Raw genomic sequence first — 14,161 nt, 5'->3', positions numbered from 1 at the left:
ATAAACAAAAAAAAAGTGTGTATAAAACTATATCTCTCGTGTTTCCATTTGCCAGTTCTTTTTCTGAAGGTAGACATTAACAAATTATTCTTCAACCACTTCTGTTGCTACATATAATGTTCTTTTGATTCTATTAATTCTGCTTTTCATAATTTAGGTCTTATTCCATCACAATCATATAATAACATTTATTTAGCCATGCCCCAGTGGATGGGCATCTCCTCAACTTCTAGTTCTTTGCCACCTCAAAGAGAGCTGCTATAAATCTTTTGGAATATATGGGTTCTTTTTCCTTCTTTTCCTTTTTCCTTAATCACCTTGGGAAACAGACCCAACAGTTGTATTGCTGGATCTAAGGGTATACAGTTTTATAATTCTCTGGGCATCATACCAAATTGCTCTCCACAATGGTTGGATTGGTTCATGGTTCCATCAACAATATATCAATGTTGCCATCTTTACATCCCTTCAAACATTTGTCATTTTACCATTTTATCATTTTTAGTCAATCTAATAGGTCTGAGATGATTTCTCAGAATTATTTTGGCTTGCACTTCTCTAATCAGTAATTAGGGCATTTTTTCATATGACCATATATTTCTATTTTATAAATAGTCTTTTTGGAAGCATTTCCTAAATCCCTCTCCCTAGTTTAGAAGGTGTAATGTCTCATACTAAGAAGGAGTCAGCCTAGTTCAATGAAGAGTTCCATATTTTTAATTAAGGAACTTCAACAAAAGTTCAATGATCAATTCTGCTACTAATCACCTATATGACCTTGCCCAAATTATTGAATTTTGTTGAGACTCAGTTTCCTAACTTGTTAAAAAAAAGTAGTTGGGATTACATTACCACCAATTTCATTTTCATTATGATTCTATGATACAGTGACCTATCATAAAATGACAAAAAAACAGTGTAATAATGTCCTTGACCTGAGGTGAAGCCCTGAAAATGATACGTCTTTTAATCGTGGCTCCATCTACAACCATATTTCTTTATAAGTATTTCCTCTTAGCATTACACTGATAGAAAATGTTAGACTTAACATGACACTGACAGAGAGCTTACAAAAAAAAACTTTGCTTTAAAAAAAAAAGAAAACAAAGGGAAGTTTTTACTTTGGCACAAAAATCATATCTGTGGAAAAGCTCCTGGCTGTTTTTTTTTTCTTTCCTGGATTGTAGCTGCTGACAGCAGGCACAACAGAGCTATCATTTCCTGCATTTGGCTCATGTAAATGGTGATAAACAGCCTGTCCATATGTTTATTTTAAAGATTCATTCATTGAAGATGAGTGTTCTTCACTTGTATGTACATGCTAGTAAAGGAAAGCTGCAGATGTAAAGATCAACTCTTAATTTCATGGCAAACAATTAATATAACTGTGTGGTGCTCTGTTCTTCACAGGTGCAGGGGCGTTTGAACTCTTTGAAGACAGTGTGTAGCTAATAGCCCATATATAATTCAGAAGAAGATTTCTTCAATGGAAGCCCCCCAGGGAATAAGTGGACAGTCAGTAAGTAAACAGAATGTCAGGCCTAAAGAAAGAGCTATTGCTTTAAAAAAATTGTAATTACTATTTTTGTTGTAACCTGAGTGTCTGGAAACTCCTTAAAAGCTCTAGACCAATTTTTAATGATTTGAAGTTATGAATTATTACAGTATTCTATTTCAGAGACCTGAACTAATTTTAGTCTTTTCTTAAAGCTATCAGTACATGAAAAGTAGACTAACAGAAACATGCTTATTCTTTAGTTTAGCATTCAATGAGTATATTTTATACTTCCAAGAATGCATAATATCATTTTTATGACTTGTATTTATTGTCTTTTTAGAGACGACAGATATTTAATTCATGGAATTAGTCCTAGGCTGGAATACTACCTTTATCTGAACACATACTTTTAAATCTATGTGTGAACTTGAAGTGTGAACTTCATCATTCATTCTGAAGAACTCTTAAATTGAACTTAAATTAGGGAGATCTGTGCGCTTGTATGTGTGCGTGTGCTTGACTGTGTGCGTGTGTGTGTGTATGTGAAAGACAGAAACAAAGACAGAGACAGACAACCAGATAGACAGAGAATTCTATGTGAGAATTTTGATAACAGATGTCCAAGTGGTTTTGCAGCCATATCTTATAAGATTAAAGAATGTACTTTACAAATTTCTTAACTGATTTTATGAGACAGTTCACACTGAGCACTTAAGAGATTGTTCTGAAAGATACAACTATTTAGCTATTACTTCAAACAGCATAATATTCTTGATGTATTTAATTTCTTGGGTGTTTTTGTTGTTTTTAAAACTATGAATTGAAGTGAATTGTTGATTTAATGTATAGTATATTATTCATTGATCACTTCATTTCATTTATTTATACACTGTAATTTCTAAGAGAATGCAGAGGAGAAAGGATTAGAAGCTTGTTTTACAATTGATAAGAAATATAAAGTATGTTTTAAAAAATTTGCTTTCCCATTAATATCTGACTCAAGTGGATTTTCCTACCTAAAAGATATGAACCTCAAGTCAGAGAAAGCCAACTGTTGGATAATTTTTAGATGATAAATTTTTTAAATGTATGTCAAATAAATGAAAGTAGATCATACTCATTTATAGAAATTTGTTGTTTGCCTTAATGTTGCTCTGTGCTTAACTGGTAGTGTTACTTGCTGTAAGATCTTTCATTTTGAATTTTCTTCTTGGACATGATGATGCCCTGAGAGGTGCTGTCTCGTAGCTCTATTTTGTTCATGCTAGAGTTATTACAGACTTGTGAGGACGATCTTTGGTAATGCTGTTTAGGTTCCTGTAAACTGATGTTTTACAAGACATAATGGTGTGATACAATAAGTAGCAACCACTAATGTGTGAGAATTTTAATAACAAATGTCCAGGAGCTACCAAAGTAGTTTTATAGCTGTATTTTATGTGATTACAAAATGTATTTTATGGATTTCTTAACTCATTTTGTGAGGCAATTCACACTGAGCACTTAGAGATCTCTCTGCAAGATACAGCTATTACCCCAATCAGCGTAACATCCTGGATGCATTTAATTTGTTGGGGGGGCTTGGGGGCAAAATTATGAATTGAAGTGAAGAAAAGAATTATTGGAACCATTTCCTAGTATTGTTATTCAAAAGTCATTTTATTTCATTTGTTTTTATTCTTGTCTTTTTTGCCCCAGTTTTGTGTAACTATCACAGATATTAACATGTATAGAATCATAAATTTAGAATGAAAAGGGACTTTGCAGTCCTCATAATACAACTCTCTCATTTTTTGATGAGGAAACTGAGGTCCCGGGAAATTTAAGTGTCTGTCCAACATCCTGCAGACAAAGAGTGGCAGAGTTAGCATTCAAAGTAGTCCTTTTTGACTTCAGATTCAGAACTCTTTGATGATTTTAAGTAATACCAGTTTTAAACATATTGATAATTGTTCATAAATCATTCTGCTTGAAAATGCATATATCTCATGTACACTTAACATAAAAAATAAAAACTAAATCATTAAAGTTAAAAGGAAAATTAATGATAAAATTACAGAGATCATTATGAATGAAGAAAGAATCACATATAAAAATGAAGTCTACATAAAAGACTATTTTATTTCCAGTGGATCTGTGATCCAGTAGGATGCACGTTCTTTGAGGACTGGAAATGTTTCACTTCTATATTTGTATATTTAGTACCTAAGAGTGCCTAAAACATAGAAGGCACTTTCCCCTCATATTTGATGATTTCCAATTGATTTCATTGGTGTGGGTAATACTGTCAGTGTTTCTCATTGTAACCCGTCATTGCTTTTTCATCTTGTGTGATGCTTGTTCAGGCTGCTATATTGGGACTGGCCAATGTCTGGACACCTTCTTCATATTCTTTTAATATTGTGTGAATACCAATGAAGCATGCAAGCTATCCATTAGTGTTTATTACTTGATTGGTCCATTTCCCCCCAGTCACACATTTCTCTGTTGACATTCTTTCTACCACAATTTAATTATGCATCTAATTATAACAAATGTAATGATGTAGTTTTGTTCTGGGGAGATATTTGGCTATATTCAATCTACACAGAAAAATAAAAGAAGAGTCTCCAGGAAAGCTCTCTTATGTTGCAATGAAGGTGTTGTAATTGGCATCTTGCTTTCCACCTTCTCTGGTCTAGGTGGCATATAATCTAACTGGAACCTAGCTGTGCAGAAATAGATCCTTTATCCTAGTTAAACTCTTTTGGTTTCTAAATATGCTTTCTGATGAGATATTCCCAATTTTCTTTAGGCACAATGAGAATAAGGGTAGACATGAAAGGAGAATTAGCAATAAAGCTTGAAAAGAATCATGAAAAAAAGAACACCAATGGAGCAATCAAGAATAAGAATAGCATTTCATGGACATTCTCCAGACTTTCAAGTTCAATCTTGGTTTTGAAGACATTCTGGCTATCTCTACCCCCTTTGTCCTCCCTAGTCCTTTTTTGGATTGCAGTCATCTCATTCATATAGAGAAATTCTGATGAGGAAACTCCCTCTATCAATGAAGATTAACATCTGTTCTGTTTCTCACTTAAACTTTATTGCCTCAGTTTCTTAATCTACAAAATGGGAATGACAATAATACCTACCTCTTCAGGTTGTTATAAGGATCAAATTAGATCATATTTGAAAAGTGCTTTGCATTTAGCCAAACAGACAGTAAGTGCTAGACATATTAGCTATTGCTTTAGTTGTTGTTTTAGAGAGTTTATTGGTTCCCTGAAAGGTTAAGTTACTCAGGTCTTCTTGACACTGAGGACAGCTCTGTTGACAATAACCTTAACCTCTTACTTCTTGCTTCTTTGTTTCCTGTCTTGGGCTTCAGGATAATGAAATGCCTGTGCTTTCAGAGGCTTATCTTTACATTTATTCCTACTAATTGAGTTAATTAGAAGCTAGCATTTTTATTCTATAAAATACTTGGTAAACTCCTTGCCACTTTACACAAGTACATGAGCAATAAGAAGACATGGTGAGAAAACTCCAGGCCTCTTCTTGCATGGAAATTATTTTTTTAAAAGTTCCTTGGAAGTTCTTCCATTGTTGGTTTCTTATACTGACTTGGTTTTGTTTTTATTATGGTTCTCTGAATCTTTTGTTGTTCAGTTGTTTCAGTCATATCTGACAGTTCATGACCCCATTTGGGGTTTTCTTGGCAAAGGTACTGAACTGGTTTGCCATTTCCTTCTCCAGCTCATTTTATAGATGAGGAAAACAAAGTGAAGTGACTTGCCCAGTCCCACAGCTAATAACCAGATCTGAACTCAGAAATATGAGTCTTCTTGATTCCTAACACAGTGCTCTATCCATTCTGCCTCCTAGATGCCCCTGAATCTTTTTGTGAGTCATCAAATCCTGAAATCTCCATATTTACTTCATAGATGGAGGTCTGTATTACAAAAAACTTCAAAGCTTGTGTATATGTGGGGAGGACCTTCAAGCACTGGTTTAGAAAAGGAGGCAATGAGGTTCCTTAATGGACATCTCTCTCCTCAGAGTCTCTGATTTGGATAGGAAAAGCAAGTGTTCTTAATCATCCAAATGGGCTCTTTGTATAGGTTTGTGATGGTTCACTAGCATTTTTTGGAAACTTTTAAGATCTAAATGGTATTTTTTAGGGGGAAGGGAATCATTACATAATCCCTTATTAACAAGAGTAAGAGTCTTTATTGATAAATTTAGATAAAAGAGTGGCATGCTAAAATGATGTCAAAAAGCTAGAATATTGGTCAAAATTTAACAAGATTGGGTTAAATGGGAATATATCTAAAATCTTAGCTTTAAAAATCTATTTCATAAGTTGAAAGCAGCAGCAGTAGTGGTGGTAGTGGTGGTGGTGGTAGTAGTGGTAGTGGTGGAAGGGGTGGAAGAGGAGAAGGAGTTGTAATAGTAATAATATCTAGTATTTATATAGTGTTTTAAGGTTTGTAGAGTCTTTGACATACATTATTATTTTGACCTTCATGATCCTTATTAGTACCATTAGTAACATATTAGAAAACAAGTTTAGAGAAGTCCAGTGAAGGACCTAGCTTAACCATACAACTAGTAAGTGTTGGAGGTACAATCAGAATTTAGATTCCTGACTTCAAGTCTAATACTTGATAAGATGAGGGAATAGAAGTCAATTTGTCTGAAAATGACATAGAGGTTTTAGTGGACTGGATGTTCAACATGTTACCATGACATAACAGACACAGAAGAGAAGCAAAATGTTTAGAACTAGGGAGATAATAGGTCTGATATTCTCTGCCCAAATCAGATTACACCTGTAGTGTTGAATTCAATTCTGGGAGCCATATTTTAGGAAGACCACGGATAAGATAGAAAGAATCAAGGGGAAGGCAATAAGTCTTAAGAGGCTCAGTTCATGGTATATGAGGATTGATCAAAGGAATTAGGAATGTTTAGCATGAGGAAGAAAAGATTTCAGATGGACATGATAGTCATCTTTGAACATTTGAAGTGCTGTCACCCGGGAGAGGGATTCAATTTATTCTGTGAAGCCACATAATACAGACCTAAAAGCAATAGGCAGAAAGTACAAAGGTAAATAGGAAAGCTTTTAACAATTAGTACTAATTAGTCAAATGGCCTAATTAAGAAGGAAGATGAGGAATTTCATCTTAGATGAAATAAGACCTCCATGTCTTCAAGGAAAAAATAGATGATCACTTGTCAGACACAATAAAGAGGATTCTTATTTAAATATTAGTTGGGCTAGATGGGGATATTATGTGATTCTGTGGAAAGAAGTCCTTGCAACTCCAGGGGCAGTATGGAAGAGGTGCCTCTAATGCTTTCATGATCTTTCTTCAACTACTGAAATAGTCTTCTGATTTTCCCTGCATCCAGTCTCTCAAGGATGGGACATCCTTGAGATCATAGATAGGATCATGCCACTGCACTACTCAACAAATTTAAATGACTCTCTATTAATCCTCAAGTTAAATACAAACTCTTTAGACATTAAAGAATTTATCAACCTTGTTCCAAGTTACCTTTCTATATTTGATTTATATTTCTTCCCCTCATACTCTCCACAATCCAAACAGAAGTCTTTTTGTTGTTCCTCACACATAAGATCCCATTTTCTTCCTCTTTATTCAGTCTTTATTCAGATTTCCACCACTTCCTGGAATTCGTTCCCTCCTCCTCATTGCTTCTTAGAAGTTTCCTTCAAAGCTTAGCTCAAAGATTCATCTTATACATGAAGTCTTTTCTGATCCCTCTCAGATACCAGTATGTCCCAAAACAATTATTTTGTATTTTTGCATTTATTTATATGTTCTCTTCTTGTAGATGTAAGCTTGTTGAGGTCAGAGACAGTTTTGTTTTTGTCTCTGAATTCATTTAATTAAATAAACATTTGCTAAGCACCTGCTATGTGCTAGACACTGTGCAGAGGTCTGTGGATACAAACAAGAAAAAGAAAGATAGTTCCGGCTTGCCTTCAAGGAGCTAACAACCTAATGGGAGAAGACAACACAAAAAAGCAAGCTGGAAAGTAAGGGAGATATCTGAAGGTATCTGCCACAGATATCATGTTCTGTGGAGTTGAAGTCAAATAGAGCTGCTTATGGAAAGTCCAGATTCCAGCTCTCTGTAAAAGGAAGCTTTGGGCAGAAGTTTTATGCTCTACTTTCTAGCTCCCAAATCTGAGGGGAGAGGAATCACCAAATGGCTGGCATATTTAATAGATGCTTAATAAATATTCATTGATAGACTGATTAGATTATCTACTCATTGATTCTCACAAGAGCAAAAGGCAGAATTAAAGTGATCATTCATTTTGATTTTTAGATAAGTATATTGGGAAAAATATTAAGCTAAAAAAAAGGATAATCCTACCCTGATTCTCCGAGGGTCTGTGTACACCCTAAGATGCCTTTATCAAACATTACAAGGAAAGAAATTAGGCAAAGAAATATTGCTTTGCCTGTGAGTTCTTTAAACCATAGAAAGACAAACCACCTAAAGAAAGAATTCAAAAAGGAAATGGGCAATCCATGCTTCTTCTAATAAATTTGTTATAAGTAGAGTAATTTTTCCATGCTCCTCATTTTGAGATGAGAATTGCTCAATTTTTCTTCCTCAGCTACATGAAGGCCTTTTTTTGTTTGACATATTAGGATATTTTACTCTAAGTTTAATCAGAATAGAGTAGTTTTCCTGCTTGTCTACTTAGCAGAGACCAGGTACTGATGTCGAGATTAGAAAGACATCTGCCATATTCATAAATCTGAAAAATAAATATAAATTAGAAATAGTTCATTTTTATCGTAGATTCAATATAGTATCAGTATCTGTCTGTGAAACATGCAGAAAAAAGCAAGCTCTACCCTTAGTTTTAAAGCATATTTATATAGTTTGAAATAAATGTCTCAAAAAAAAAAGGCATTAATGAGATCTGATAAACTATCAACAAGTTTAAATTAGAAAAAAAAGAATTGATCATAGAATAATAGGTTTAAATCTGGAAATTATATTAAGAGATTATCTAGTTCAAGTGTCTTATATTATAGATGAGGAAAGTGAGACTCAGAGAAATAAAGTATTTTGCTTTACGTAATAAGTGACAGAGACAGATTTGGACCCAAAGCTTCAAACTCCATCTGTTTTTCCACTGTACAACATTATATTGTTTAATTAAGTGCTACAGATGTCAATGCACATGGCACTTCACATGCAGTTGGGAAAACGACTCATATTAGGAAATAACATGTCTATAAAGGAACAAAGCCTAAGTGGCAGACTAGCTAACCTATTAACATTTTTGGACTATTATATCTAGATCTTTTGGGTAATCAGTTTATATTTCAGCATTCTAACTGTGTTTTTCTAATTGCCCTATAAATCATGAAGAATTTTAGATGCTATTCAGAAGCTTTTGTGGAGACATTACTTTTTGCCAGAAATCTATTCTAATATATATATGTAGATATCCTGTACTTATATTTAGATATTCTCAAAATGAAGTTTTTTTCATCAAAATTAAACCCTTTAAAGTCATAGATTTTCTTATGAAAAACTGAGCCCCACATGTAAGAAGTCAGATGAATTTATGTAATAGCTCTGTTTGTGGAGTGCAGTATAATGTAAGGAATGCTAGAATAGGAGTGAGAAGAGCTAAGTTCTAGTATTAGCTTAACCTGAGACAGTAGTGAGTAAAAAATCATTGGAAATGCCTAATTATGATTATATCTGCTTATCTAAAATTACCAAGAAATCATTAAGGTGTGAGTTACTTCATATGAATAGATTTTTCAAATAGTTGCAGCTTAGAATTAGAGAATCTTACTGGTGGAAGGATAATTGTCAAACACTTTGTCCAACATTATTTTAAGGATGACAATATTTAAAGGATAATCTGGGAGTTATTATTTCAGGAAAATATTTCCAAAATGTATTGTATACCCCAGTGCTTAATGCTTTCTTTAACAGAGTATGCTATCGATCATTTTACTCAATGATGATCTGGGGGCATCTTTATAAGATGTTGTGATCGGTGCCCTTCCTCATATTCCTTAGGTGACTGCAATCAAGATTCTCCCTGACTGTTCCCAAGATCTTGGAGAGCAAATAAGAGAAGACTAGGAAGTGATTATAGGCAAATGCCTCTGAACAGAAGTTTTGGGTCCTGTTGCTTTTAATTTCATTTCTGTACATAACAATGTATATAATCACAAATGTTAATGTGTGAATATGGAATTGCAATGGGAGAATTGGACCCAGATGGGGCAGGAACTTGTGTGTTCAGTAAAGAAAGTAGTTTTCATATTTATACCATTTTGAACAATATTCTATTCCATTCCTAGACTAAATCCGGCTCCATTCCAGAAAGAGGTTAATTCAAGCTGAGTTCCACCTCACAGAACTTGGCAGTTTGGCAACTGAGTAGAGCAGCATATGTATTTGCAGGCTGAGCACTCTCTGGTGTCCAATGGAGATACTGTGGATTTCTGAAAAGGGCTATCTCCTGCATGATCTAGATAAAAGTATCTTACAAGGACTCTATTCATAAGCTTACAAGGAAACTACTGGGCTAGTGGTTAAATATAACACTACCTGATAGAAAATTCATATATTTCATTCTCTTGCTGGATAATTAATATAGTGATATGCTGAATTTCTTTTAGAAGAAAGCACTAGTGTCACACAACCCAAAAGACATAGGTAAGGCATACAATGAAACAAACATCAGATTTAGAAGTTCAGGAGTACTTTTTAAGGATGGGGGCTCATTTTCTGGTCACCTAATGGGTTCAGCAAGTTGGAAGTAGTCAGAAGACCGACTTCTCATTAATGATAAATAATAATAATATTTGTAATAGAGAAAGAATTAATACAAGATGGTTCCCATAATAATATCTTAGTGAAATGTTATTCAAAGTTTAAAAAATTAAGATTAAACAATCAGCTACCAATATTATGTACTCCTATTTTATAGTGTTCATTTTTCAAGAGTGCAGAGAAATAACTTCTATCTTTTTTATATTCTACCAAACTCAAGTGAAAGTATTAGAGTTTGATTTGTTGTTTTTTTTTTTAAACCGTTACCTTCCATCTTGGAATCAATACTATGTATTGGTTCCAAAGCAGAAGAGTGGTAAGGGCTAGGCAATGGGAGTTAAGTGACTTGCCCAGGGTCACAGAGCTGGGAAGTGTCTGAGGTCATATTTGAATCTAGGACCTCCCATCTCTAAACCTGGCTCTCAATATACTGAGTTACCCCAGGTACCGCCGAAAGAATGAGAGTTTTTGAGTAGATATTAATAGGCTTGTGGAAACTACCAATTTTTATGTTAAAATTGTTTTGTAACTTGGCCTACATTGAGAATCATTTGGATGAATTCCCTCACTCTATACCTCCTTTAATTTTTTTCTCCTGGGGTAAGAGTTATAAGAACCAAAGCTATCACCTGTTGCTATGCTAATCTCTGTGTTGTAGCTGGAAACAACTGAACTATATCACAGGCAGAGCTGGTGCTAGTACTAAAATAATATTCACTTCATTCATTCATTCATTCATTCATTCAATGAATAAATACTTATTAAAGCTCTATGGAAACTAAAATTGGGTACTGAAAGAGATGAATTAAACATAGATACATATGAGCATGAGCTTATCATTTTCCTGTGGGGTCATATATATATGAAAAAGATACAACTTATTGTTACAATTATTAAAAATAAATAATAGATGGCATTTGTATAGTTTTATAAAATTCCATAAAATTTATAAAATCATTTAACATTGTCTCCTCTACCCTTCAAATATCCCTTAGAAGTAGATGGTGGAAGTAATATTCCCATACTTTACAGAACAGTAAACCAAGACTAAGGGACATTATATGTCTTACCCATGACATAATAATAAGTAATACTGAATGAATTAGTGTTCATTGAGAATTCAAATCTAGATTTTCTAATTTCAAGTCTAGTACACTTAAAAAAAGAAACCATGTTATTTTCTGTCTTAGAATCAAAACAAAGTATTGGTTCCAAGGCAGAAGAATGGTGAGGGGTAGGCAAATGGGATTAAGTGCCTTGTCCAGGGTCACATAGCTAGGAAATTTCCAAGTCAAGATTTGAACCCAGGACCTTCTATTTCCAGGCCCAACTCTCTATCCACTGAGCCACTAGCTGCCCCAAAAAGCAGTATACTTTCAATTAAGTAGCCTAGTGGCTAGAGTATTGGTCTTTGGAGTCAGGGATACCAGGATTCCAATCCCATTTTACATGCTTACTTGTTTTGTTACCTTGGAGATGTCACTTCAGTCTCTTTTTTTTCTTATCTTCAAAATAGGGATAATAATAGTATCTACCTTCAGGGTTCCTGTAAGTAAGGATGAAATAAGATAATGTATATGAAACCTTCAGGTGTCATAAGATATGATTATTATTGTTATTGTTGTTATTATATTACCTTCTGCATTTAATGCAGGAAGATTAGATTAGAATTAGATTAGAATAGAAATATTTGCAGATAGGATATCTAGTTGGCACAATGGAGGGAGCCCCTGGGCCTGAAGTCAGGAAGACTCATCTTCTTGAGTTCAAATCTGGCTTCAGATGACTAACAAGACACTTACTTACCCTGTTTGCCTCACTTTCCTCATCTGTAAAATGAGGTGGAGAAAGACATGGCAAACCACTCCAGTATCTTTGCCAAGAAAACCCCAAATGGGGTCACAGTTAGACATGACTGAAAAACCTGAACAATAACAAAACATGAGGATAAATGCAACAAAGTTCTATGAGATGAAATAAGAATGAAATCACTAGCAAAGGGGTAGAAGAGGAAGGGTAGAGAGGGAAATATTTCTAGAGGAGGTGGCATCTGATTTAGCTCTAGAGGATTTCAAGAGGCAGAGGTTGTTGGGGTGGGAAGAGAAGACTAGATGCTGAAGTGGGTCTTCTGAGCAAAGGAAATAGCATGAGTAAAGCAGAAAGGCTATAATTCAGGGCATGCATTTAAGGTTGGCTATTTGCCAACCAGTTTGCTAGATTATGCAGTACATGCTTAGGATTAATTTGCTAAAATGCTGGCATTTGATGGCCTTGACTATCAAACCAGCAGATACTATGAATCTTCTTGCTTCTAATAACATCTACTTCCCAGAGTTGTGAAGATTAAATGAGAAATTTGTAAAGTGCTTCTAGCACAATACCTGGCACGTAGTAGATGCTTAATAAATGCCTATTCCTTCCCCTACTTTTTTCTAACTCTTCAGTCTCCTTCATTTTTTTTTAATAAACCTTGACTTTCCATCTTAGAGTCAATACTATATATATATAGTTTCCAAGGCAGAAGAGCAGTCAATATTAGGCAATGAGGTAAGTGACTTACCCAAGGTCACACAGCTAGGAAGTGACTGAGGCCATATTTGTACCCAGGACTTCCCGTCTCCAGATTTGGCTCTCAATCCACCAAGCTGCCTAGCTGTCCCCTTCTCCAGTCTTCTTAAATCTTCCTCCCCTTTGCATGTTCTCTGAGCAAGTGACAGGGGCCTCCTTACTCTTTTTTTAAAAAGAGATTCCTTCTCCTAACTCTGTGTTTCTTCTTTGGTTGGCCCTGATGCTTAGAATTCTTCCCTTCCTCATCTCTCCCTCTGGACTTTCTGGTTTCTTTCAAGTCTATCTCCCTTAATCTTTATACCTTCCTTCTGGGATTATCTCCAGATTCTTCCATATATACTATATCTTGTACATAATTGCGTGCATGTTGACCCCTTCCTTAGATTCTGAGTTCCTTGAAAGCCATAATTGTTTTTGTTTTTCTTTGTTTCCCTAGCACTTGGCATTGTGTTTGGCACATAGTAGGGGCTTTTAGAAATGCATGTTGTGGACTTATCAATCAAAAAACACTTACTGAAATCTTGCTCTGGGTTAAGACTACTGCAGTGCTCAATACTAAAAAGCTCTGTTTATGTTGCCCAGAATTAGATATGTCTTTACATGTGAGTTATTCTTGGTATAGTATCTCATGTATGTAAAAGGCATGATTAGTTAAAAATCTTCTTTCTATACCTCTCATTTTGTATCATACTATAGTAATACTAATCCTATATTTTATGTACCCTTTTTGAATTAATGAAGCATGTACATATTTATTTTTCAACAAAAAACATGCAGGGTTTCATTCCATGTTTTTGTTTTTACTGAATAAAGATTATACTAAAAGGAAGGAAGAAAGGAGGAAGTAGGGGTCATTGAGGTTAAGTTAACTCTCTTTCTCACTGCTGAACCTAGTACCAAATCATCAGGTTCCATTCTTCTGTTTTGAGTTGTGTGTAAATTCAGTTGTGTGGGATTGCATGGGGCAGAGGTTTTGTAAACACAGAGAAATCATCACTACATTCCACTTTTGACATTTTTGTCCCACCCTACTTCCACAGACCCATTTACTTTTTGAAGAGACACAGAGAGAGTGACAGAGAGCAGGAGAGGGAGAAGGAGGGGGAGAGCAAAAGAGAGAGAGAGAGAGAGAGAGAGAGAGAGAGAGAGAGAGAGAGGGAGAGAGAGAGAGAGAGAGAGAGAGAGAGAGAGAGAGAGAGAGAGATTTATCAATATCCATCAGGCTGGAAGAGATGAAGGGGGAAAAACATGGTA

The 14,161-nt window shown here is 34.8% G+C and overlaps 1 long non-coding RNA gene across 1 annotated transcript in view; it reads right to left on the bottom strand.

The window, feature by feature from the left end:
- Positions 1–3,138: 3,138 nt before the first annotated feature.
- Positions 3,139–14,161, bottom strand: part of LOC103092884 (uncharacterized) — a 30,462-nt gene continuing 19,439 nt past the window's right edge. Inside the window, exons 4-5 of the long non-coding RNA XR_001628679.2 lie at positions 11,797–11,885; positions 3,139–8,288 (exon numbers count right to left, since the gene is read on the bottom strand). This is a non-coding gene — a long non-coding RNA (uncharacterized LOC103092884). The remainder of the gene's footprint in view (positions 8,289–11,796; positions 11,886–14,161) is intronic.

Source organism: Monodelphis domestica, chromosome 3 (assembly GCF_027887165.1).
Source record: "Monodelphis domestica isolate mMonDom1 chromosome 3, mMonDom1.pri, whole genome shotgun sequence".
NCBI classification, from domain to species: domain Eukaryota; kingdom Metazoa; phylum Chordata; class Mammalia; order Didelphimorphia; family Didelphidae; genus Monodelphis; species Monodelphis domestica.
The sequence above is the reverse complement of the archived record's forward strand: the minus strand, read 5'-3'. Positions and strand labels throughout refer to the sequence as shown.